This window comes from Puma concolor, chromosome B3 (genome assembly GCF_028749965.1).
Source record: "Puma concolor isolate L17-30 chromosome B3, mPumCon1.1.hap2, whole genome shotgun sequence".
Taxonomy (NCBI): domain Eukaryota; kingdom Metazoa; phylum Chordata; class Mammalia; order Carnivora; family Felidae; genus Puma; species Puma concolor.
The window spans coordinates 49073537-49098556 of NC_141672.1; the positions used below are offsets into that span (position 1 = coordinate 49073537).

The following is a 25020-nucleotide window of genomic DNA, read 5'->3' on the forward strand; positions in this document are numbered from 1 at the left end:
CATTTTTATAACTTCTTATGTGTCTGAAGAAAAAAGCATTTATTTTCCAGAGGCAACAGAAGAAAACAAACAGATAAATTAGATGACATCAAAGATAAAAATGTGCAAGCAAGAACACAATCAACAGAGTGAAAAGGCAACCCATGGAATGGGAGAAAATATTTGCAAATCATGTAACAGGTTAATATCCAGAATATATAAAAAATTCCTACAACTCAAGAATAAAACACCTGACTAAAAACCAGGGAAAGAACTTGAACACATTTTTCTCCAAAGGCAAATGGTCAATAAACATATGAAAAGATGCTCAATAATCAGAAAATGCAAATCCAAACCAGGAGATATCACCTCCTATCTGTCAGAATGGCTATCACCAAAAGGACAAGAGGTAAGTGTGGTCAAGAATGGGGGGGGCGGGGGGGGGGAAGGGAACCCTTGTGCACTGTTGGTGGGAGTGCAAAATTGGTTCAGCTACTGAGGAAAACAGTATGGTGGTTCCTCAAAAAAATTAAAAAATTGAACTACCACATGATTCCGCAATTCCACTTCTGGGTATATACCCAGAAGAACTGAAAGCAGGGTGTTGAAGAGATATGTGCCAGGCTATGTTCATAGCAGCATTATTCCCAACAGCCAACAGGTGGAAGCAACCCAAGTGTCCATCAACAGATGAATGGATCGACAAAATGTGGCGTGTACAAACAATGGAATGTTATTCAGTCTTCAAAAGAAATGGAATTCTGACACATGCTACAACACAGATAAACCTTGAAGACATTAAGCTAAGGAAAATAAACCAATCACAAAAAGACAAATACTGCATATAAATATTTATATGAGGTACCTGGTCAGATTCCTAGAGACAGAAAGTGGAAGGGTGGTTGCCAGGGGCTGAGGGAAGGAGAGATGGGGCATTACTGTTTAATCGGTAGAGTTTCAGTTTTACAAGATGAAGAGAGTTCTGGAGATGGATCGTGGTGATGGCTGCACAAAGAGAATGTTTTTAATACCACTGGGCTGTACACTTTAAAATGGCCAAGATGGTCAACTTTACGTTATGTGTATTTTACCACAATTGCAAAACATGAAACCTCAAAAAAACCCAAGATGTTGATTTTCCCTTTTCTACCCTTAATTTTGATATAAATCACAATTCTGCTTTATTGTTGGTACCATTCTTGTTTCAGTTCCAACTAAGTCGTGGGCCGGGGATGGCCTGAGCCCCAGGAAGGGGCTCATTCAGAGTCCGTGGGCTCAGCCGAAAATGGCTGGATCTTGGCAGAGGCAAGGCTGAGCAAGAGCTGATGGGCAGAAATGGGCTGAGGGAGGGAAAAACATGGAGTTCCCCCAAAGAGCCCAGAAGCAAACTGTTATTTGTCAGCAAGGTGTCAGAACCAGAAGAATACTGCAGAGAGACTCTCCCAAGAGTCTCAAACAAGCTGGGACACAAGTCCTTGAAGGTCAGTTCCAGAGTAGAGATAGGTTTCCAGGAAGCTAACACGGCACTATCAGAGATGAAGGTTTCATCACCCCTAGCCTTCCTTCCATTTCTTTCCCATCTTGCACTGCTGCCGAACGAAAAATACATCAGAACCTTAGGTCTTTATTAATTACTGATCTTGCCATTCCTACCTATTTAATTTCCACCGAATCTTCATGGTTTGGGGGCAGGAAACTTTAAGGCAGAGCTGACAATGTCCAGGTACTGTAGCGGACTGTTCAGGAAGACAGGGGACAGTGAGTGACTTGGTAGTATTTGTCTGGGAACTTGTTCCCTATCTCAGGCTGCAAAGTTACAGAGCTGAAGGGCTCTGCAATGAAACCCACATTTGTATTCAATGCATATCAGACCACTTTTCGTTATTTTTAATTCAGACAAAGAACTTTCCTTTGTCCTTTGTGGCGATTTTGTTTGTTCCATTGGGTTTTTGCTGGCACTATTATTTTGACAATTTTCTCTTTTTTTTAATGAGTGATCTTTTTAGCTTTGTTTCATGTTACTTTATTGCATTTTTTCACTTTTATTAAGTGGGGATAAGGGAGCAAGGGAAGAACTATGAGGGTACTTTTTCTTCTCCTGGCCAAGTCTGTGGTATTCCTTTCTATATCTACTCCAATGCACATCTATGTGAGACCCAGCAAAACATAAATGCGGGAGCTATTTCTACCCTTAAAATTCACTATGCAAATCACTCAAAAGAACCACTAAGAGAAAATAAATAAATTCTCTGTCCTTCCCTGTATAATTTAAATATTTCACAATCATTTGTAAGCAATAATATTAGTTTCAAAGGCAGCTTGGGGGAAATGGCTGGAATGATACCATTCCAAAATTTTCAGAATATGAGATCTGTAAACTAGAATCTGTGGTCTCTAACCTATGTAACCACAGGACAGAGACAATTTTCTTGAGAAGTCCAAGCCATAGATGGAAAATAAGATAAATGAAAAACAAAATCCAGAGAGCAAGAGCGTTAAGTAAATCCAGAGTCAGAGGGTCTCTCTGTTGATAGAGCCCCTTTCATATTGGCCTGCCTCCCGACAGCCTCATTTCAAAGGAGAGCTTGAAAAGAATGTTGCTGGGGCGCCTGGGTGGCTCAGTCGGTTAAGCGGCCGACTTCGGCTCAGGTCACGATCTCACACTCCGTGAGTTCGAGCCCTGCGTCGGGCTCTGTGCTGACCGCTCAGAGCCTGGAGCCTGTTTCAGATTCTGTGTCTCCCTCTCTCTGACCCTCCCCCATTCATGTTCTGTCTCTCTCTGTCTCAAAAATAAATAAACGTTAAAAAAAAATTAAAAAAAAAAAAAAAGAATGTTGCTATTATGCAGATATTTCCCATTGCCTTCCTTTAAAACGTTATTCCTTTAACATGTTGTGGGGCATGCAGCAGTTATAACGTTAGGGGACCGTGACCTCAAACGTGGTGAGGCCAATAACATTCTGTCTATGCAGCCATGTTCAGTTCCAACTAGCTTTTCACCAAAGGAGTTCCCTGTCGTCTCAGAACCAGGCGAAAAGAGATCCCAAACTATTTGGTAATCTACTCAGGGAAAGGCAGGTAGCATTACAGATAGGCCTATGCCCCTAGGAAGCAAAGCTGATCACTAATTCCCCCACCTAATAACTTTTTCATCAAACTTCTCAATCTATCTCTCCTTGAAGTTACCATTAGCATATGGATTCGACTGGAAACTTGGTTCCATCTGTATAATCTGCTCACCTGATACCTCTTAATTCTAACATTACCCTTTTTTCACATCACAGACTTACTCTCACTGGAGTTGTGCAGTGGGGCAACCCTGACTTCTACATTGAGTTCCATTCTCATTAGCTATAGGAGCAATCACTTGCACAGTTGCTTAGGAAGTGTCTTTCTCTCCAAGATGAGCAATCCTGGGAACCTCATATAATTCCTATCTGTAAGTGAATGAAAGGTTTGACTCTATTATATCTGAGTCCAGATAAAGCCTGACTGCCTACTCCACTCCATGTTAGTAAACCAGGAGGTATGCAACATTTAAATTTTTTTATGTTTATTTTTTTGAGAGAGAGAGAGAGAGAGAGAGAGAGAAGCGCAAGCAGGGGAGGGGCAGAGAGAGAGGGAGACACAGAATCCGAAGCAGGCTCCAGGCTCTGAGCTGTTAGCACACAGCCTGATGCTGGGCTCTAACCCACAAGCCGTGAGATCATGACCTGAGCCGAAGTCATATGCCCAACCAACTAAACCACCCAGGCACCCCAGAGGTATACAATATTTATACCTAAATTTCAAGAGGCTGAAGCTCTTCCCTGGCTCTGAGGGCTCTTGGAACATACCTCAGGATAAGCCAACCTTCACTCTTGGAATGATACCACCCAAAGCAGATCCCAACCTAATACCACTACTTGTGCACTGCAACATTATTTGCTTGTTCCTTTTGTTTCTAACACTTTTCCTTTTACGCATTTTGTTGTGATATTAGTTCTCAAATATTATTATTCCCAGTTTCTTTATTATTTTAATTAATGTATAATATTCCTACCTTATATTTAAATTTTTTTAACGTTTATTTATTTTTGAGACAGAGAGAGACAGAGCATGAACAGGGGAGGGGCAGAGAGAGAGGGAGACACAGAATCTGAAACGGGCTCCAGGCTCTGAGCTGTCAGCACAGAGCCCGACGCGGTGCTCGAACTCACGGACCGTGAGATCATGACCTGAGCCGAAGTCGGATGCTTAACTGACTGAGCTACCCAGGCGCCCCGTCCTACCTTATATTTAAATGTATGAACTTTTGTTTTAAGTGCATCGGTTTCATGTGGAATAATTAAGTTATATCTCTTATGACTGTCATACATGGACCATCATCTATCATTATTTCCTCTTACTTTTGCTATTTCTTATATTTGCTTAATATATGGCACTGGTATTAACTAAACACTGTATATATACTCCCATCTCTTTTGAAATATGTTTGGAAGAAAGTACTGAATGAAACTATTTCTACCTAAACTAAATCTGTACACCAAACACATATACGCACGCTATCATGACAATAATCAAATTCATTTCTCTGTTGATTTCTAGTTATAGCCATTATAAAACTGAAAATTCTTGGGCTTCTTTCTATGAGTAAAAAAGAATATTTGAGCTATGGGCTGCAGCCTCTCTCCATCTTATTTCATTCTGTTTTCACACTGTTATTCTGAGACTTCTACTTTTCTTGGGGGGTCAGAAAGACATGTATCCAAATTCTGACTATTACTTAGCAAAGCAAGTTATTTAATCTGAGACTGTTTTCTTAGCTGAAGCAAGGGGGGTCATCCCATCCTCCCAGGGGTTTTGAAGATTAGGTGAAATGAGGTACTGTAAAGAACTTGATACACAGTAGATGCTCCCTAAATATTAGTTCCCTTCAAGTTTTAGATCACAATCTTATCCTGCAATGGGACTGTGGTCAGAAGTACTGATCCTTCCTACTTAGTGTTTCTAGTCTCTCCTATTGAGAGTTGATAAGGCAGCCACAATATGAACAAATTCCTGTTGGGGACCCAAAGAGTAAGGCCAGTGACTATTTAGGGTTGGTGGGATATGTGAAAATCTTTCTTTAGCTTTCCCAAATGAATGACACCTTGCCTGGATAATTTTTTCCATAAAGGGAATTGCAGATGTTTCATTTCCCTGGGGAGTTTATGGTCTCAGTTGCAGCTGTATCTGAAATCAGTATTTTGAATGTTATCTGGCCTTTCTTCCAGATGTTTTAAGATTTCTTCCTCACTGAAGTCTGAAAATGTTATAAGTAATGTCTTGATATTTTTCTCTAGATGTTACTATCCGTTTATAGGCTAAGCCTTTCATCAATTCTGGACTTCATACCTTCGATTGCAGATTCTTTAAAATGTATTTCTTCTATTGGCTTAAGTACTTACTGTATTATTTTTAAGTTAAAACAGTGTGCTCCATTCTAGAAATGATTCATTGTGGTTGCCATTATTTATACATGTTTACTTAAGCCATCTAATGTTGGATTTGAAGCTATGGTTCATAAGCATACTTCCCTAATTAACCATTTGGAAGTTATCTATGTCAATTCTTTACTACTTCTAGAAATGTCCTTAATTGTGATATTGCAATTTTTACTACATGGCCTTTGTTTTATGGCTTTCTTTCTTCTTTATCATTTAGAGTATATTTATGTCATTTTCAAAATTCCAATGGAGACTTTTTGGTTGTTCTATATCGGTCAATTTCAAAGTTTTGGGTTTTTTTTTTTTTCCCCTATTCTCGTATAATTTTGTTCTCTGGTGTTCCAACATTTAAAAATTAGTTGGGTTATTTTGAAAATTCTTTTTCACTTAAAAATTTTTTTTGGATACTGAAGTTATTTTATTGAACATTTTTGAGACATTTTCATTGGCTATTTATTTATTTAGAGAGAGCGTGCATGCACACAAGTGAGCCTAAGTGGGGGAGGGGCAGAGGCAGGTAGAGAGAGAATCTTAAGCAGGCTCCATGCACAGCACGGAGCAAGCACAGGGCTCAATCTCACAACTGTGAGATCATGACCCGAGCTAAAATTAAGAGGCAGACGCTTAACCCACTGAGCCCCCCAGGTGCCCCTTCATTGCCATTTTAATAGGTTTACTATGAAGAAGAACATCTATACTGTTACTTAGGCCACTGGTTTCTAAGAGGTAAAAAAATTTCTACTTGTAAATTCTACAAGTAAATACAGGAGTATTGCAGATATTTTTTTAAAAACTGATGATAAAATTCTTCCAATAAGTAATATTCCTCATCTACCATATATCTTAAGATTTTGTCTTCAAATGAGCCTCTGTTCAACAGATAGTTGTGTTTCAAAGAAAACTGAAATGTAAATAAGTTAGTTTCCCCTCTGTTAACATCCTACTTTTAAGACTGTCTTGGCTAATCCAGAACCAAACAAAGAAATAACATGCTTAACCCCACAAAGCTCAGAGCACTGCCTTCATCTATAATAATGTTGCCCCACATTAGCCAAGTTGGAATGAAATCAAGTAGCAGAAAGCTCTTTAATATTTGTTTAATTTAATATTTTGTATTCTGTAAGTCGGCTTATCACAACTGTCCCTGGGGACTGGAACTAGGGACTGCTCTGTGTTTTAGTCTGAGAACAACTTTTAGCACAAAGAGAAGAAAAGCCATGTATTTTTATATTTATCTTACATCTAGCCATTTAAGCAAATTACCAATTCCAAAAGAAACAAAAACTCTTACACATTGAGGAACACATAAAAAGAAAAAAAAGCTCTGTATTTTTTTTTTGAAAACCATTATGGGGTGCCTGGATGGCTTGGTCAGTTAAGCATCCGACTCTTGGTTTGGGCTCAAGTCATGATCTTGCAGTTCATGGGACTGAGCCTCCCATCGGGCTCTGCGCTGGCTGTGCAGAGTCTGCTTGGAATTCTCTCTCTCCCTGGGCTCCTCCCCTACTTGTATGGGTGGGGACTATCTCTTTTCTCTCTCAGAATAAATAAACAAACTTACAAAGAAAACCATCATAAAATATTTTTGAAAGATGTAAAGCAAGACTGGAACAAAGAGACATGTTTCCTGGATAGGAAACAAAGACTATAAAAAAAAGTTGGTCTTTTACAAGTCAAGATATGATTTTAATGCAGTTTTAATCAGAATCTTCAATGTCTTCAGTGGTTGTTATCCCCTTTTTAGACTGTAACAAAATGAACTCAAAGTTTATATGAAAAAAAAGCCAAATAATACCAAGAAATACTGAAAAAGAGGAATGAAATAGGACTTGGTTGTTTTTCTACATACTACAACCTAAAACAAAACTACCGTAATCCTGACAGATATTCCTAACTGACACCATATATTCCAGAGGGATTTAATATATGCATATAAAAATAAATCAATAAAAGTATTAGAAGAAGAGTTAGGAGAATATTTATATTACCTTTGATAAAGGAAAACTTCCTAAGCAAGGTAAGAAAGATACACATATGTGACTAAATATAAAAATTTTTTGTGTGTGGCAAAAGAGACTATAAACAAAATCAGAGGCAAATGACAGACTGGGAAATGAATAACCATAACATGCTGAGCAAAGCGATACTATCAACAATAAACTAAAAGCCCCCGACAAATTGAGGAGTCAGATAACTTTATAGAAACATGGGCAAAAGAAATGAAAATTCAGGAAAGAAGAAATGCAAAAAAGCAATGAAAATATATGAAAGTATGCTCAACGTCACAAAATTCACGGGATATCAATGAAAATAGAATAGCATTCTTTACCCAGTAGAATAATAATACCCAGTGGTCACCAGAATATAGAAAACAAGCAGTTCTATACTTGCTAATGGGAACCTGAACTGGTACAACTCTTTTGGAAAGAAATCTGACAACGTATTTTAAAATTTGAGATACATGTGCCCTCTGACTCAATAACACCCCCCCCCCCCAACTCCATCCCTTTGAAATTCAACCAGAGTGAAGCTCTGGTATATAAAGACATATTGGTTAGGGGAAATACAACCACAACCAAAGGAGACAATGTTAATTTCACTCCATGGGGGACAGTACAGGGAACACTGTGCACTCATTAACATGAGCGACTTAGATCCATACCAACGAGCCAGGTGAAAGTCTGTGACATGTGTCATGTAAAACATAGTTGATGGTAATCCTTATATGTGAAAAATCCTCAAAAACAGAATATGCAGGCATGTGTTACTGAACTATAGGAAACTGTTGATATGTGTATGTGATTGAGCTCATATTCAACTGCTTTTGATCCACTAAAATGGCAATTTCATTAGTCACAACCTTGCATGTGTTTATTACATATGTATGAGTAGGAGAAAAAGAGTGAAATCGTACAGCCCAGGGCACTGACACTGGTTATCTGGGGAAGCAGAGAGATAAGAAAGGAAAGGGAAAATGAACAACTTTTCATATACCTTTGCACTGTTTTACCTGTTACACTTGCAAATTAAAACTATCTAATAAAGGGGGCGCCTGGGTGGCTCAGTCGGTTAAGCGTCCGACTTCGGCTCAGGTCATGGTCTTGCAGTTTGTGAGTTCGAGCCCTGCCTTGGGCTCTGTGCTGAGAGCTCAGAGCCTGGATCCTGCTTCAGATTCTGTGTCTCCTCCTCTCTCTGCCCCTCCCATGCTCATGCTCTGTCTCTCTGTCTCTCAATAATAAATAAACGTTAAAAAAATACATATATCCAATAAAGAAAAAATTTGAAGAAAACAACAGAAAGGAAACAAGATGCTCAGGTTGGATATTACTTGAAGACCTATATCTAGGGGCAGAATCTATAGCAAGGATCCATTTAATTTTATAAAATGTAGCAAATGAAACCCAATTTATTCTCTTATCTCTTTCACTAAGATAGTTCCAAGTGAAAACCCCAACCAATTATTTGCTATTTAAAAAAAGAATTTCAGAATACATTTGCAACAAGACTAGTAAAAATGAAAATTCAGAGAACATTAAGTATTGACAAGGGAAGCAACAAAAACACTTTAGAGGCTAATGAAGAACCACTTTAAAACAATTTGGCATTACCTAATACAGTTGGAACATTGCATATTCTATGACCCAGCAACTGAACCCCAAAGCACACGTCCTGGAAAACTCCTGGATGATGACTAGGACACACGTACAGAGTGTCCAGAACAGCATTTTCATGAGAGCAAGAAGCTGGAAGCAACCCAAATGGGTAGAATGGATAAATAAAGTGGGGTATATATCATACGGCAGAACAACAATATTGAAATACTAATTAATACTAGTGGTGAAAATAACTACACACATCTACCTGCAGGAATCTCAAAACATACTGTTGAATAAATTCCAAACGAGAGAAAAAGCATGAAACCGGCAACACTAAACAATAAAAAAAATAAAGATTTTAAAAAAGCAGGGGAATGACAAATTAAAAGCCCAGATGATGGTTTCTAGGAATGGGGAGAAAGGAGGAAAAGGGCAGTGATAAGAAAACAGGAGTCTTTAAACGTGACACTTATCAATAAAGCTAGGGAGGAAAAAGACGGGGAACTATACGTGTACTTATTTTATTAGTCTTTAGAATATGTGTATACATGCACGTATTCTTCTGATGTATGGTATGTTTCACTCACACACATGCGCGCACACAGAGAAAGAATCTAGGTCAATGTCTGCTTATGCCTTCAAGCCTGTCCTACTCCTGGAGAAGTCACTTAAACATCTTCCAGGCATATTTACATTCTAGATGCTTAATACATAAATGAATGGATATATTTCTAGATTCAATGGACACACTATACCCCTATATATATTTCTAGAATGAATGGATGTAATAATATATCCCTGCATATATTTCTAGAATGAAGGGATATAGTACCTAAATGAACGGACATCCCTGGGAGCCGTCTTTTTCCAGGGCCAAGGTAAAACAGAAATTCTCTTATGCAATTTTTCGTAGTGTACCAGAAGCTGGACAGAATACAACAGAATGCCCAAGATAAATGCCAAGTCACCTTGGGAGAACTTCATTCACTAAGTTACAGCAAAAGACAAAGGCAACATTCCTTAGTAGAGTTACAATGGTTTTAATTTCACTGTTTCATTCACATCATGATTTAAAGTAAATGACATCAAAACTCACACCATGGCTATTAAGATTTCTAAGAGCAGGAAAAAAACGTCTTTCGTCCACGACAAATTCCAAGTACCCAGGAAACACTGATTTATTGGGACTAGACCCCATGGAACTCTATGTCCAGACGTTACAATGTCGGTCCTGATTCACAGCAGTGGAGCAGCTAAGAGCATTCTAAATAAGGCGGTGCTTCACCAGGTGAAGGAAGGCAATTAGAAAGGGAGGAAGTCTGTCTTGATTCCCATCCTCTACAGCTGCTTGAAATCAAAGTTACACCTCTGACTGAATCACCACTGACTCTGAGCTACTGGCTTCTTTTCCTTTCCAAGGATTATCTTGAATATTTGGACTTCGACTTTACTCACTCTGTTCTGCCTACTGCTGTTAGAGGTTTGGTAAATAATCTGATTTAGCTAAGATGCTTTACTGACAGGATATCCTGCGTCTAGTTAACCGAGGCCAGAGGAAAGGGTGATTAGGCAAACTGAATGCATGTTATTTTTAAAAGGAAAGGAAAAGACGAAACTGTCAATGTAGTTAGAGGCTCTTTATCATCTCAAGTAAACTAAAACAGTATGATACTGAACTGCCTCCAAAATATGACTTATATACAGATGTGACATTTTTACTTCCTAATGCTTGAAAGTTCCACGTTGTACTTAAGACCTAGAATGCGGGCGCAGCATGGCCAACGAGGAAAACAGCTTTAAGTTTTCCTTCAGCAAATTAAAAACAAGCAAATTAAATTAACTGCTGAAGTTGAAAGTTTTTCCCCAGTTTTACAGATTACTTTTTAAAATAACAGTTTTGGGGCGCCTGGGTGGCGCAGTTGGTTAAGCGTCCGACTTTAGCCAGGTCTCGATCTCCCGGTCCGGGAGTTCGAGCCCCGCGTCAGGCTCTGGGCTGATGGCTCAGAGCCTGGAGCCTGTTTCCGATTCTGTGTCTCCCTCTCTCTCTGCCCTTCCCCCGTTCATGCTCTGTCTCTCTCTGTCCCAAAAAATAAATAAACGTTGAAAAAAAAATTAAAAATAAAATAAAATAAAATAAAATAAAATAAAATAAAATAAAATAACAGTTTTATTGAAATATAATACCCATACTATAAAATTCACTCTTTTAAAGTGTATAGTGCAGTAACTTTTAGAATATTCAAAGTTATGCATCTATCACCACTACTATTCCAGAACATTTTTATCACCCTCCAAAAAACCCCTATACCCATTAGCAGTCACTCCCCATTTCCCCTCCACCACCCGAGTCCCTGCAACCACTGATCTTACTTTGTCTCTATGGATTTGCCTATTCTGGACATTTCAATAAATGGAACCGTGTAACATGTGGCCTGTTTTGTTTAAGTTTATTGATTTATTTTGAAGGGGGGACGGGGAGAGAGAGAAAGAGAGAGAGGATCCCAAGCAGGCTCTGCACTGCCAGCATGGAGACTGACACGGGGCTTGAACCCACGAACCATGAGATCATGACCTGAGCCAAAACCAAGAGTTGGACGCTTAACTGAATGAGCCACCCAGGCACCCCTGTTGTGCCTGGTTTCTTTTACTTAGCACAATGTTTACCAGGTTTATCCACAATGTAAGCATGAATCCTTATTTTGTTCTTTTTTATGCAAATAATATTCCATTATATGACTATATCACAATTTCATCCAGGTATCAGCTGATGGACATGGGGGCTGCATCCTCCAGGTTGCTTATTTCTTTTAAAGAGCAAACAAAAGCTGAGGAAGTGGAAAGAACTGAGCTTCAGCTCAGAATCAACCTAAACCAGGGATTAATAAGCACCATTACTGTTATGTCTGAATTTATCCCCAGTTGTTATAAACCATGTTACCCCTGCACGATCTTAATGGAAATGTCAACTGGGTAACATGGAATACGTGAGAATTTTTTCTTATACTCTTAATGAGGAAAGAAGAAGGGAAAGAGGAACAAAACATAACTGAATAGTGTCCTCCAATGGGTGAGCATAACAGTGGCACACCAATCCAATAGAGCGCTACTCTGTAATAATAGGAACAAATAGTGATCTTTACAACATGGATGTGTCTTGTAAAATCATGCTGAGCAAAAGAAGCCAGGAAAAAAATACATATGATTGCATTTATGGAAAATTCCAGAAAACGCAAATTCTTCTAGAATGACAGAAGGCAGATCAGTGACTGCCTCAAGACGGGGATGGGAAGGAAAGACAGTTACTGGGCATGAGGAAACTTTGGGATGGAAATGTTCATGATCTTGATTGTGGTGATGGCTTCACAGGTGTATTCAGTCAAAACACATCAGCTTTATTATTTTAATTTTTTTAATATTTTAATGTTTATTTACTTATTTTTGAGAGAGAGAGAGAGACAGGGCACGAGCGGGGGAGGGGCAGAGAGAGAGGGCGACATAGAATCCTTAGCAGGCTCCAGGCTCGGAGCTGTCAGCACAGGGCTTGAGGCGGGGCTCAAAATCAAACTCACGGACTGTGAGATCATGACCTGAGGCGAAGATGGATGCTCAACCAACTGAGCCACCCAGGTGCCCCTGTTTTAATTTTTTTTAAGTTTATTTTTTTATTATGAGAGAGACAGAGACATTGTGAGCAGGGGAGGGGCAGAGAGAGAGAGAGAGGGAGAGAGCCATGCAGGCCCTGCGGGCAGTAAGCCCAGAGCCCGATGCGGGGCTAGAACTCACGGATGGTGAGATCATGACCTGAGCTGAGTTCAAAAGTTGGACGCTTAACTGAGTGAGCCACCCAGGTGCCCCAAAACTCATCAACTTTAAATATGCATTATTTACTGTATGTCAATTATATCATATGTCCATTGTACCTCAATAAAGCAGTTAAACTATTTTTTAGTAGGTGAGTATACCCCCCAGAAGTATTTGAATGTGTGAAAAACACTGCCTTTGTTTTGCACATATGGCTTTAATCAATCTTGTAATAAGTCAAATTATTCTCATTTTATACACAAAGAAACTTGAGATTGAGAGAGTTCAATAATTTGCCAAGGGGGCCACTGTTGGTATTAAACTGAGATCTCTTATTCTCAACCCCCAAATCCATGTTCTTTTCTCTATACCACAAGCTACTCACTGTTCCTACTACAGACCCAACTCTTTTTCTGGAATCTCTGGGTCCCAGAATTTCCCAAGTCAGGGAGTTTTCTGGCCCACAGAAAAGATTTATGCTTTACAGTAGTATTCCAAATGTGTTTTCTTTTGTGTAGCACGGTATGCTACCACAAATACCTCTCCAATTATGGGGATTTGTCCAAGTCAGTTGATTTATTCATTTTCAGTGGATCAGAGTAGTCAATCTGGATTAGATCAAGGCAAGTAATCCTGGTCTCTGGGTCAAAGAAGTGAAAATAATTCATCTGAGATTAAAAACAAGCTGGACAAAACAAAAAAAACTAGCCATTCAACCCACTAGCTGAGCATTGTACTTCACGGGGAATGATAAGTCACTCTTTTGAATATGGGGGTCCAAGAATGTGGACTATTCAAAGTTGCTCTGAGGCATCTGTCCACTTTCGGCCACCCTTAGCACAAAACTTAGGTGGAGGTTGCTGTCCCCTCTCTATATGGCTCATGGACAGGGTAGGCTTTCTCACCTCTGAACAGCCTCCAGATCATCTTTCACCGCATAAACAGCTGGATATCGTCCAAATGCCACCAATGTACCTGGGCCCATTTGAAGATGGGCTATGACCACGATTATGTAAAATTAATGAAAAAATACAACTTGGTTAAAACGACTGTTTTTATAAGATAGCTAAATTGGGGGGAGGGAAGGGTGCCATTTCTTTCATGCACGAATGTCATAATGAAGTTCTCTGGGCTAGCTATCTTCCATTTGCCCCTCCAGACCCATTCTCCAATCCTATTCCACTAAGCTCCATCCCCCAGGAAACTAAACCATACAAACTCAGCAGCAGCAGCCTTTCTTATTCTTTGTCTTCCAGTTGGGTTTGGTCAACGGGGAGCACAAGCAGATTCAGAGGGAGAAGGAATCATTTCCGTGTATAGTTTCCTGGGATCTCTGCCTCCCAGGTCATTATAATCTGGCTCCACCTCTTCCCGGGAGGCTACAGTTTCGCTCGGGAGGCCTCTCCTCCCAACCCTCATCCCTTCAGGCTTCTAGACAGTAAAGGAGCCTCGGAGAAGTGCACTTTCCCTACACTCTGCCCACATCCTTGTAAATATTCTCTTTATTAAGCTCTCCTAAAATTAACCGATTTGAGGGTGCCAATTTTTCCCAGTACGGCCGAAATGTCCTGAGGGCTAAGAGTACGCCTTCCTCAGAAAATGAACTTTATTCCAAGCCCTCGATTTGTATGAAAACATAGACATTCAAGGGGTGATATCAAGGCCAGGCAAAAATAAAGAAAGGCTAGATGAGGTGCATAACAGAGAGCTCAAACAGCTCTGATTCAAACTTACTGCACCACAAGCCTGTAAGGCAAAGACCTATTCACAAAATTTACAAGCATACAGTAAAGGGCGGTGGATGCATTTCTCAGATTTTAAAATGTGGGAGATGTAAAGCATTTTCAGGTTGCTATATCCTTCTTCGTGCTTATAAATCATTTTCCCGTGGTGCCTTCAACATTTCTGCATGTGCTACGTTACTTAGATTGAGGCTTTAAACCACTTTTGGGGAATTCTAACTATCAATATGAAGAAAGAGATGTTTGCTACAATAAAAACTGCCTAAATGGCAAATCTGAGAAAGAGAGCAGATTTCAGAGGTACCATCTGTTTTCCTTCATTGAGAGGTATTATCATATATAGTAAAAAATGCTATAAAAGTGAAGTGATGCTTCCTGTGTCATACATAAATTATAATCTCAAGCAGATTTTGATTACTGAGAGCTTATATCAAAGATATAAGACCATTAAAGAAAAAGATGGATCTTGATCCCATCTAAGTCCGAAACAACTAACCTTCTGTCTCTAGAATTAACCCAACTATATTATACCCAAATGAAGAGCATTCTATAACTAGAATAACTACTTTAAGGCTGGCTTAGGTTGAAGATTTTTCTCTAATGAAGACAAAATGTTATGTAGCACAAATCTGTAAAGCTTCTTTTAAGTGAAAAAGCTAAAATATTGAAATATCAATAGGGTGCTTTGTTTACTTTGGTTTGGGTGTGCATGAGCACATGTGACTGTTTGCATGCTTGCTGTAGATTACAGCCACAGACAGAAAAGAGAAACCATTGAATTAACTTGAGTCAGCAAGGTAAGATCTATCCTAGTATTCATTAGGAGTGTCTCTAAGAACTTAAGAGTATTTGAAAGAAGATATCAAAAAAATCTGGGGGACTCTGGCAGCTTCCATTGAATTCTGCATCACACCAGATGGCTCTTACAAAGTTCTCACTTCTTATTTTCCAAATGAGTGGTAAATTCATGCTTTTGATTTTTCCCAAGTCAATACAACATATCAATGAATAATACCACTTTGCATTTGCACAGCATTTTACAATTTACAGAGTGTTTTCCAATTCATTATCTCAACTAATCTTTAGAGCAGTTCAGATATGGTCAGGGAAAATATTAGCAACCTCCATTTTACAGATACGAAAACACCTAGAGATACCATTCAGAACTGTCTGTAGCAACTTGAATCAGCTTAGGTAAAAAATGGAAATGAATGTGTTGACTCCCATCAACTGAATTCGTAGACTCCAATTGTTAGTGAGCTCTCTCCTTTCCCTTTATCTATCTGCCTCTTTCTTTTGCTTCCCTTCTGTGCATCAGACTTCATTCTCTCAGCAGACTGAAACATGGCCTTATATGACTCTTACTGCCTTGAGATGAGAAAGGATGGGACCTCATCCCCAACTTGGGCTGGAATATCCCACAGGAAGAACCTATTGGCCCCTGCTTGGCCACATGTCCACCCTTTGAACCGACTCCTGTGGTCTGGGGATGAAGTACTGTGGCTTCCCCAGCTTGGGCCAAGTCCCCACCCTTGAGGCCAGTATTACCCAAACAAACAAACAAAACAGGAATAGACAGAGCCAGCGAGGAAATTGTGAGCAGAGAGCCAGCCACCCTAATTTGTATGTACTCCATTAAATAAATTGCCCTGGGCAGAATCGGAATGACTTCATAACCATCTTCCAGTGCAAGCCCAGCACCCTTCCACTTGACCGCACAGCCCATCACTGCAGGAGTCACACAGGTATTATATGCCTCTTTGTTCCTCACGGTTACCCGTGTAGTCTGGCTCCAGAGTAAAATCTGGACCAGACTCAGATTCTAGTCCTCCTCCTGTCAGTCATCGGCTATGTTTGTAGACAACGCATTTAACCTCTGAGAATCAGAGCTTCCTCCTTGGTAACATAAACAATTCCTACGTCACGGGGTCATCAAAAGGATCAAGGGAGATAATGTACTTCAGATGACTTTGAAAATTATAAAGAGCTACCTTAAGGTTTTACTAAAGCTCTGTATGTAAATTTCAGGGAGGCCAAAATGACACAGTAAGATTCTTCAGTGCAGGCCCCCCTACCACCATGCCCTATTGGCATCACTTTGGTGCTGACATTTTTACTTTTTCGGTGTTGGAAGGCACATTTCAAAAAGAAGTATCAAGTAGCGTCTCCAGATTAAAAGATTTGGTCCAGAAGAGAAGCAGACAACAGACGGTTTAATGGCACTTACCATACTCACTTTTTCACTATAGATTAACCGAAAGATGAAAACTTCTGACAGACACACAAGAAACTATTAACAGCGGATACCTCCAGGGAGTGGGGCTAGAAATTAGCATTTGGAAAGAAACTTCTATTTTTCATTTAACGCCTGTCTCTACTGCTTGAATTTTAAAAATCTTACACATGTATTCCTTTCATAATAAAGAAAACTAAATTAAAAGCATGGTTATCACATCACAGAAAAGGAACACAGTATATACTTAGTATAGTGTCTGACACATAAAAAGCTTCCAGCAAGTGCTTTTATTGATCAAAGTAGTTACCGCCTATCCAGCAAAGTAAAATCAACTTCACTAGAATAAAAGCCAGCTTTCATCTCTGTGACTATGCATGTTTTCCATTAATCATATTGTGAGGAATGTTCATTGCTACCTGCTGAGCATATGATTTTAAACTCTTACACCTCACACACCAAAAAATGAAAGCTCCTTTCTTAATTCCCAATCATAAACCATAGTGCATGCAGCTACCTCTCAACTCTGTTACCGCTGTTCTTGTAGGCACACTTCCTTATTGACAGCAGACGATGCTGGGCTTCTAGGAACCACTCTATTTTACAGTTGGGGGTTTGCATGATATTTTCTAAGACATTAAAGGTTACATGGCAGCATATGCCAAAGCTAAAATACTGATTTAAGTGGTATTTTTTAAAAATGATGCAATGGTTATGAAGTTTGGGTGCTGTGCACTGGCTACATGCTGTTACTTGTTGCCTAGTTACATCTCTGAGGAAAGGTCAAAATGGTTGCCTCTAAATCTAGAAGGAATTAAAAAACCTTAAAGCTTTATAATTAAACCAAGGATTGTGTGAACCCTTATGTAAGCATCCCTTAAAACAAGTCCCCATCAGACTTTGATCACATGACAGCCCTTGGGAATGTCTAAGGAGATGTTTTAATGAAAGACATTTCTGTATCTGAAATTTGTCACCTGCTCACATTTCATTAAAGTTATCACATCTGGACTCTTTCCATTTTATCATATCCACCTGCAGTCTGCGACCACAGGATATTAAAAAACTGTCCAACCTACTTAACACAAGTTCTATCCTGTGAAAGATAGAAGAAAGTCCAGTGTTTTAAACTGTTCCACTAAAAAACCAAATTGTTATTGTGGTCAACTTTGCAAAGTCTAGGCCAGTCTATAATCTGGTAACAAAAACTATACATCTTAATAAACAACTTGTGTCTAGACCAATTTTGGGTCTAGAAATTTAACATGAGTGTATTAAAATGGCTAAGATGGCTTCCAGAATCTACAGAGAGGGAGAAACCATCTTTTTTCACTTGAAAAAAGTATTTTTTAGGTAAAATTCACATAACACAAAGTTAGCCATTAACTGTTTTAAAGTGTACAATCCCACAGCATTTAGTACATCCACAATGTTGTGCGGCCATCACCTCTCTCTAGTTCTAAGACATTTCTATTACCCCCAAAGGAACCCTGCACCCAGAGTAGTCATTTGGACCTCTTATTTACATTTACTCTCTAATTTCTCTCTGGCAAAGAATAAAAGAAATCTGGGTTTAAATGACAGCATAATGATTTGATATGCTTTCATTTCTTCTGTAACTTTTTTGATTCACAAAAAAACCAGCATGCACAGGTCTGAACCTGAAATGATGCTAGTCTTAACAAAATGAAACCAGGATTGGTTGTCCTAGAAGCAACCCCAAAAAGGGGGCTGAGGTAGATCTCAAAATAATTTACAGTTCTATCCAAGACAAATCCTTGTCAGAAACCCAGATTGTACCTCCATGACTGATAGTGCTCAATCTATTGGGATTAAAAAAAAGATATTGAAAGAGAATTCCTTATACTTCAACAAGGAAAATTCAGAAGATAGGGAACAATTAAGCACATTTAATAAAAAGGGGAGGGGGAAAAGTGCCAGCTCCTGAAAGTCAAGTACCTGTTCTGGGGAAGCTAAGTTATTATTCTTTCAAGAACACTTATAGCCTTCTTTGTCCCAGTGGTTTAGAGAAACATAAAATAAGAGACCCCAGGACCTTCAGTATTCCCGTTTTCTCACTCTGTCTTGTTATGGTTAACACAGTGCAGTGTCTTATGGAAGCAGGGAGGAAAGACTGAGCAAGAGTCTTTACCCAGATGCAGCTACTTGGATGAGGGCAAGTAGCTCACACTCTACAGCTGGAAAGTCAGGAAGCATCAAGAGCTGGGTGAGACTCCAGCACATGGTCCACTCCAATCCCTTCCCCTCAGGCACTCAAGAGAGTCTTCCTAATACTTCTCTATTTCTGAACAGTCTATGCTATCTGTCAGGTGGGAAAGTCCAACTTTGTCATACAATAGACAGGATTCAAACTAAGAGAGCCCTGGGTTGTTTAGGGAAACTTGGGTTTTATCATTTCCATACATGCTGACGTGCTGAAAAAGAAGCAGTGAGGCACTGTGGTCACTTCAGTAACAAAGTTTTTAAAGATGGGCTCATCAGAGGCATCTTGTAAGAGGGTGCTGGTAACACTGGGGAACTGAAAGGGAATGCCATGAAATGTAACACCTCTTAAATGTCACAGGTTCTTCTTAGTTCTGAATCTGAGAGTTGTTGTTGTTGCTGTTTTTAAGTTGGTTTGAGCAAACATGCTAAGGTGAATACAGATTTTCCAAGAGTTAGACTTGCTCCTCTCTTCACCCCAAACCCTGGGGGTTGTTGTCATTATTTAATGTAATCAAAATTTCTATTCGGGGGCACCTTTATTTGGGGGCATCAGTCAGTGGAGCGTGCAACTCTTGATCTCAGGGTTATGAGTCTGAGCCCCACGTTGGGTAGAGAAATTACTTAAAAATAAAATCTTTAAAAAATGTTTCTAGTTCGAGCCCCGCGTCGGGCTCTGGGCTGATGGCTCAGAGCCTGGAGCCTGCTTCCAATTCTGTGTTTCCCTCTCTCTCTGCCCCTCCCCCGTTCATGCTGTGTCTCTCTCTGTCTCAAAAATAAATAAACGTTAAAAAAAAAAAATTAAAAAAAAAATGTTTCTATTTTAGTAATTCATTGACATGACAGCTACTTTCCACTAGAGCCATTTGTTAGACAGATGGTGGGGGGACCAACTGTCCTGATTTTCCCAAGACTGGTCCAGTTTTAGCATCAAAAGTTCTATGTCCCAGGAAACCCCCAGTCTTAGACAAATCAGGGTGCTTTGTTACCCGATTGCTAGCCCTAGGTTTGGTCTTCAGATCTGCACTGCTGAAGCGTCTAGAAGTAAATAGAGGGGGGGCCTGCTACAAAAAGTAGCTGAAAAAATTTAAAATCTCCAACAAAAATTTCCAGCTACATTGTCCTCCAGAGAGAATTTTCAAAAAATAAGCCAGTGGTTCATTTCACTCAGTAGGCAAAAAATGGTTTCTTACTTTGTGGGGATGACCTACCTGATGGATGATGGAAATTAAACCATACTTAGAAATTAGCTATAAGAAATACCTCTACAGTGAGGTTTTAAAATATTGTTATTTTTCCTCCAATTTCCACATTTTAGAGCCTAATAAATATAGCATAATATGACACACAGACATAACAGCATAAAATAAAAATCTCACATGTCTTTGGTACTATTCAAAGACCTTGGAACTTACACACCGTGGGCAAACTCCCCAAAGCTGGAGGAACTCCAAAAATAGCACACCCTCCAGGGGCCACACCCATAGTACCAAAAGGTCTGGCCAAGAAAGGAGCTGTGGGACGTCAACCTGTCCACTGGAGCCAATGACAAATACTCCAAGAAAACCCAAAGGCTTTAGGGCTTGTATCTATAACACAGGATTTCCAGAATCAAGACAAGAACTTGCTTCAGCAATTCAGGAACCCTAACTCCTGCTCAACCCTACACAGTGGAATGTTAGATAATCCTACCTCTGCTACCTGACGCCTTTCCACTTTTCTGAACAGCTAATCTCTTTTACTTTGCAGTAGGCAGAATAATAGCCTCCAAAGAGGTCCACGTCCTAACCTCTGGAACCTGTGAATATGTAACCTTACAAGTAAAAAAGGGACTTTAAATTAAGGACCTTCAGAGGGAGAGAGTATCCTGGATTAGCCAGTGGGCCAAATCTTATCACAGGGGTCCTTAAATCAAAGAAGCTTTTCTATCTGAGTTCAGAGTTAAGAGATACAGAAGGCAAACAGAGATGCAATGTTATAGGCTTTGAAGATAGAGAATTCTCTAGAATTCTCTCCTAGAGCCTCCAGAAAGGAAGGTGCCTCTGTCAGTACTTTGCTTTTGGCCCAGTGAGATCCCTACAGAACTTAACCTGCAAAACTGTAATAAATTTGTATTGTTTTAAGCCACTGAGTTTGTGATAATTTGTTACAACAGCAAACAGGAAACGAAATATATCCTTCATCATTGCTGCGCTTTCAATTTGCATGCTGCCTTGGTAGTATTTTGCTTTAAACCCCAATATTTGACCATTTCTTACCCAATGTTTAATTTGCTTCTCTGTATAGACTAAAAAAAAAAAACAGATTTGGTCCTAGAGCACATATGCTCAAAATCCCTCCAACAGTGCAAAACACTATTTTGCTTTACATATCTACTTGGTTTAGTTTCTTTTCTTTAGTTTGTTAGCACAGGGACCACTTACATAAGGAACCACTGAGCATACGTGAAATCAATCATTTTGCATGAGGCAAAAATGCTTGCGAGAATGATAAGTGACAAATAATCGCTCTACCATTGTGTGCAAAGACACAGTAGTTCCCAGTGTCTTCCTAGGGTTCTCTGGATATCACAGTGACTGGAAGATGCCACCGGCCTTTTGTGAGCCAAGGACAGGAACACCAAAAAGGACAATGAAGAACTGTCCCATTCAACATGCCAGCAACTCCCATTGAGAAACTCTGCCTGGATTGATTTGAAGCATTTAAGTACATGCATTAACACGAAAGAAATCAACACAAACATCAGATAGAGAACATCAAATACTTATAAGAGAGTCTTCATTATCAACAATACAGTAGTCCCTGCCTTATCCGTCATTTTGCTTTCCACGGTCCCGGTGGTGCTTGGTCAACCACAAATATCCCCCACAAATAAGGGGGGGGGGCTACTGTATTTGACACAGTGTAGGGATGGCTCAGTACTCTCTTGCAAGATATTAAGTACTTAAATCCAAAAGAACCTCACTATGAGGTAGCAAAAGCTATATATGGTCTTAAAAGCATACCTACACAGGCCTTTCTTCTAATAAGCTCTTGGTTAGAGATTCTTATCCTAAGTTTCTAATACTAGAAAATACTAAATATTTGCTGAATAAATAAATGGATGAAAGACCAGCTCCAGGAAACTGTCAGTATTTTTTATTAGCACTTTTCTGTAACCACTAAATACTTATGTAAATAAATAATTAAAAATCCAACAACCGAATTCAAGCCACTGACATAAAATCCAATGGGCAACGAAGAGAATAGGAGGGAGGATAAAGGAAACAATATCGGCCATGAATTGAAAGTTATGGAAACTGAGTGGTGAGGATATGGAAGTTCATTATATTATTCTATACTGGAATATGCCTGAAATTTTTCCTAATGAGGTTAAATTTTAAAATAGGGGAAAGGGGCACTTGGGTGGCTCAGTTGGTTAAGTGTCAGACTCTTGGTTTCAGCTAAGGTCATCATCTCTCAGTTTGTGGGTTTGAGCCCTGCATCAGGCTCTGTGCTGACAGTGCAAAGCCTGCTTAGGATTCTCTCACCCTCTCTCTCTGTCCCTACTCTGCTCTCTCTCTTTCTCTCTCTCTCTCAAAATAAATAAATAAACTTAAAATAGGGGAAAAAATCCAAGTTGCTGACTGTTGGTTGGGGCCGACAAACACATTATCACCTGTCTCAGCAGTATGGTGACCTTTCAAGTCTACAACCAGAATCAAATGGCTTTAGCTACTTTCAAAAGCCAAGTTAGCTTCTTTAAGAAGAAACCCCTACAGCATCAGATTGACCTTTCGTTATTATTGTTTGTTGCTGCTGGAAAAAAGCCCTTACAACGTCTACAACCAATCTGTTAAGAACAGGGCTTACCCTTCTCTGATCTAATCTACTGTGACGTCTGTCTTGCACAGGGTATGTCTTCAATAGCTGCAACCGATTAATCATGTATAGTGCCATAGGAATACATTTTAAGGCTATGACCTCAAGGCTCTCCAACTCAGGTTTTTAGAAGAGAATAAGAAAATCTGGGTGAAAAATCTGATTTTAACTATCATCAAGGATAACCAGGCTTGCCTTAAATCCTGAAATCATGTTAATTTTACTAAAGCCTCTATGGATATTTCTTTTTGATAAACATCACACGTCAAATGCAATCATCTACAGGATCAGTTAAGATACTCTTTTTGGCTTAAAGTTCTGGTTAGATTCAAGAAAATCCTAGGAGAAAGTATTTTATAATTCTTACCTCTTGAGTTCCCAAAGCCTGAGGCTCACTGGCAGATCTGCGCTGTTGAGAAAGCAGAGAGGAAAATGTATTTTTTTTTTATAAAAAGGAAAAATAACATGATACGTAAGAGCTGAACAGGCAAATAGGTGTTTCTGTAACTAGGGTTTGGTGGTAATGGCTGGATAGCTCTCAGGGCAGAGGCTCTCACAGGTTTACATTTCTGAACCAAGAAACAAATATTTTGTTAACTCTTTTTCTTTTAAGAAGCAGATGTGAAATAAGAGTCTCTTTCTTTGTGAACTTCCCTGGCCTGCAAGAAAACATGAAAATACAAAGTCAGCTTGGGAACTTGAGGAAAGCAGACTTCTTGGTGACAGAGATGACTAAGAACAAGTCTTTCTCTTGACCTCACCCAATCTGCTCCCAACGGACCAAAGCGGCAGAGGCAGGAAAGGTTCTTGCTTTAGGTGTCCTGGACAGAGCTGAAGCTCCATTTGTGTTTATCTAGCCCTTTAAGAGGGTAGATTTAGACAATTTAGCAATTATAAAAGCATCTTTAGTATCTACAGTTTCTGTGGGCTGTTTAGAAGTAGACATGCATATCCCTGGCCACCATGGCTTCTGAGGATGTTGAACGAAAATCACATTGGGTCCTAGGACCCATGAACATCAGTGTCTGTAAAGATCTCACAGTGCTTAAGATTGGCACGTGTGCTACAGTCACAACCCAACCAGCTCCCAGATGGTTAGAAAGGATCATACATTTTATTTTATTTATTTATTTATTTATTTATTTATTTATTTATTTATATTAACATATGAAATTTATTGTCAAATTGGTTTCCATACAACACCCAGTGCTCATCCCAAAAGATGCCCTCCTCAATGCCCATCACCTACCCTCCCCTCCCTTCCACCCCCCATCAACCCTCAGTTTGTTCTCAGTTTTTAAGAGTCTCTTATGCTTTGGCTCTCTCCCACTCTAACCTCTGTTGTTTTTTTTTTTCCTTCCCCTCCCCCATGGGTTTCTGTTAAGTTTCTCAGGTGGATCATACATTTTAAAATGAGCCAAAGTTGTTAGGAAAGCATTATCTCATGATTAACGACAGCAAAGAAATAAAAAAAGCCAAGGGCCAAAAACAACCTATTTTCAGAGAATGAAACCTATGGATAACGATGATTAGTGGGGCTTGTAAAATAAGCCTATCCAAGGATGCTCGAAGCTGAGCACTCTCATGCATTACTGGTGCTAGCAGCCTCTTGGGAAAACAGTTTGGCACTATTTATCAAGGCCCTCAAATATGCTCTCAATCATTGTCTTAGTGATATCACTCCTTGACTTTATTTAAAAAAAATACAAAATGCAGACAATTTTTACCAAGGTGTTAGAAACAAACGAAATACCAGTAATTCAGCCTACTGAGTAAAATAAAAACTCTGCATGATGGAACTTTGAAACAATACATACAAAAAATTGGGGAGCCTTGGGTGGCTCAGTCTGTTAAGCATCCACCTCTTGATTTCAGTTCAGGTCATAATCTCATGGTTTGGGAGTTCAAGCCCCACAGTACAGAGCCTACTTGGATTCTCTCTCTCTGCCCTTTCCATGCTCATGCTCTCTCAAAGTAAGTAAATAAAACTTTTTAAAAAACAGATACAAAAATTTTAAATAAGGAAAAATATACAAGATATAAAGTAATGTGAAAAAATACAAAACTACATATAGTATGACCTCAGTTAATTTTGTAACATATGTTTCAAATATATT

General features: G+C 39.3%; 1 protein-coding gene across 3 annotated transcripts in view; it reads right to left on the reverse strand.

Annotated features, from left to right (window-relative positions):
• Positions 1 to 25020, reverse strand: part of GNG2 (G protein subunit gamma 2) — a 120796-nt gene that overhangs the window by 79298 nt on the left and 16478 nt on the right. For 2 of the 3 annotated variants that reach the window (XM_086709758.1, XM_025919924.2), the window contains exon 2: positions 23271 to 23312. The exons of the other annotated variant lie outside the window; for it this stretch is intronic. The gene's annotated coding sequence lies outside the window, so the exon portion shown is untranslated. The remainder of the gene's footprint in view (positions 1 to 23270; positions 23313 to 25020) is intronic. 3 annotated transcript variants of the gene reach the window in all.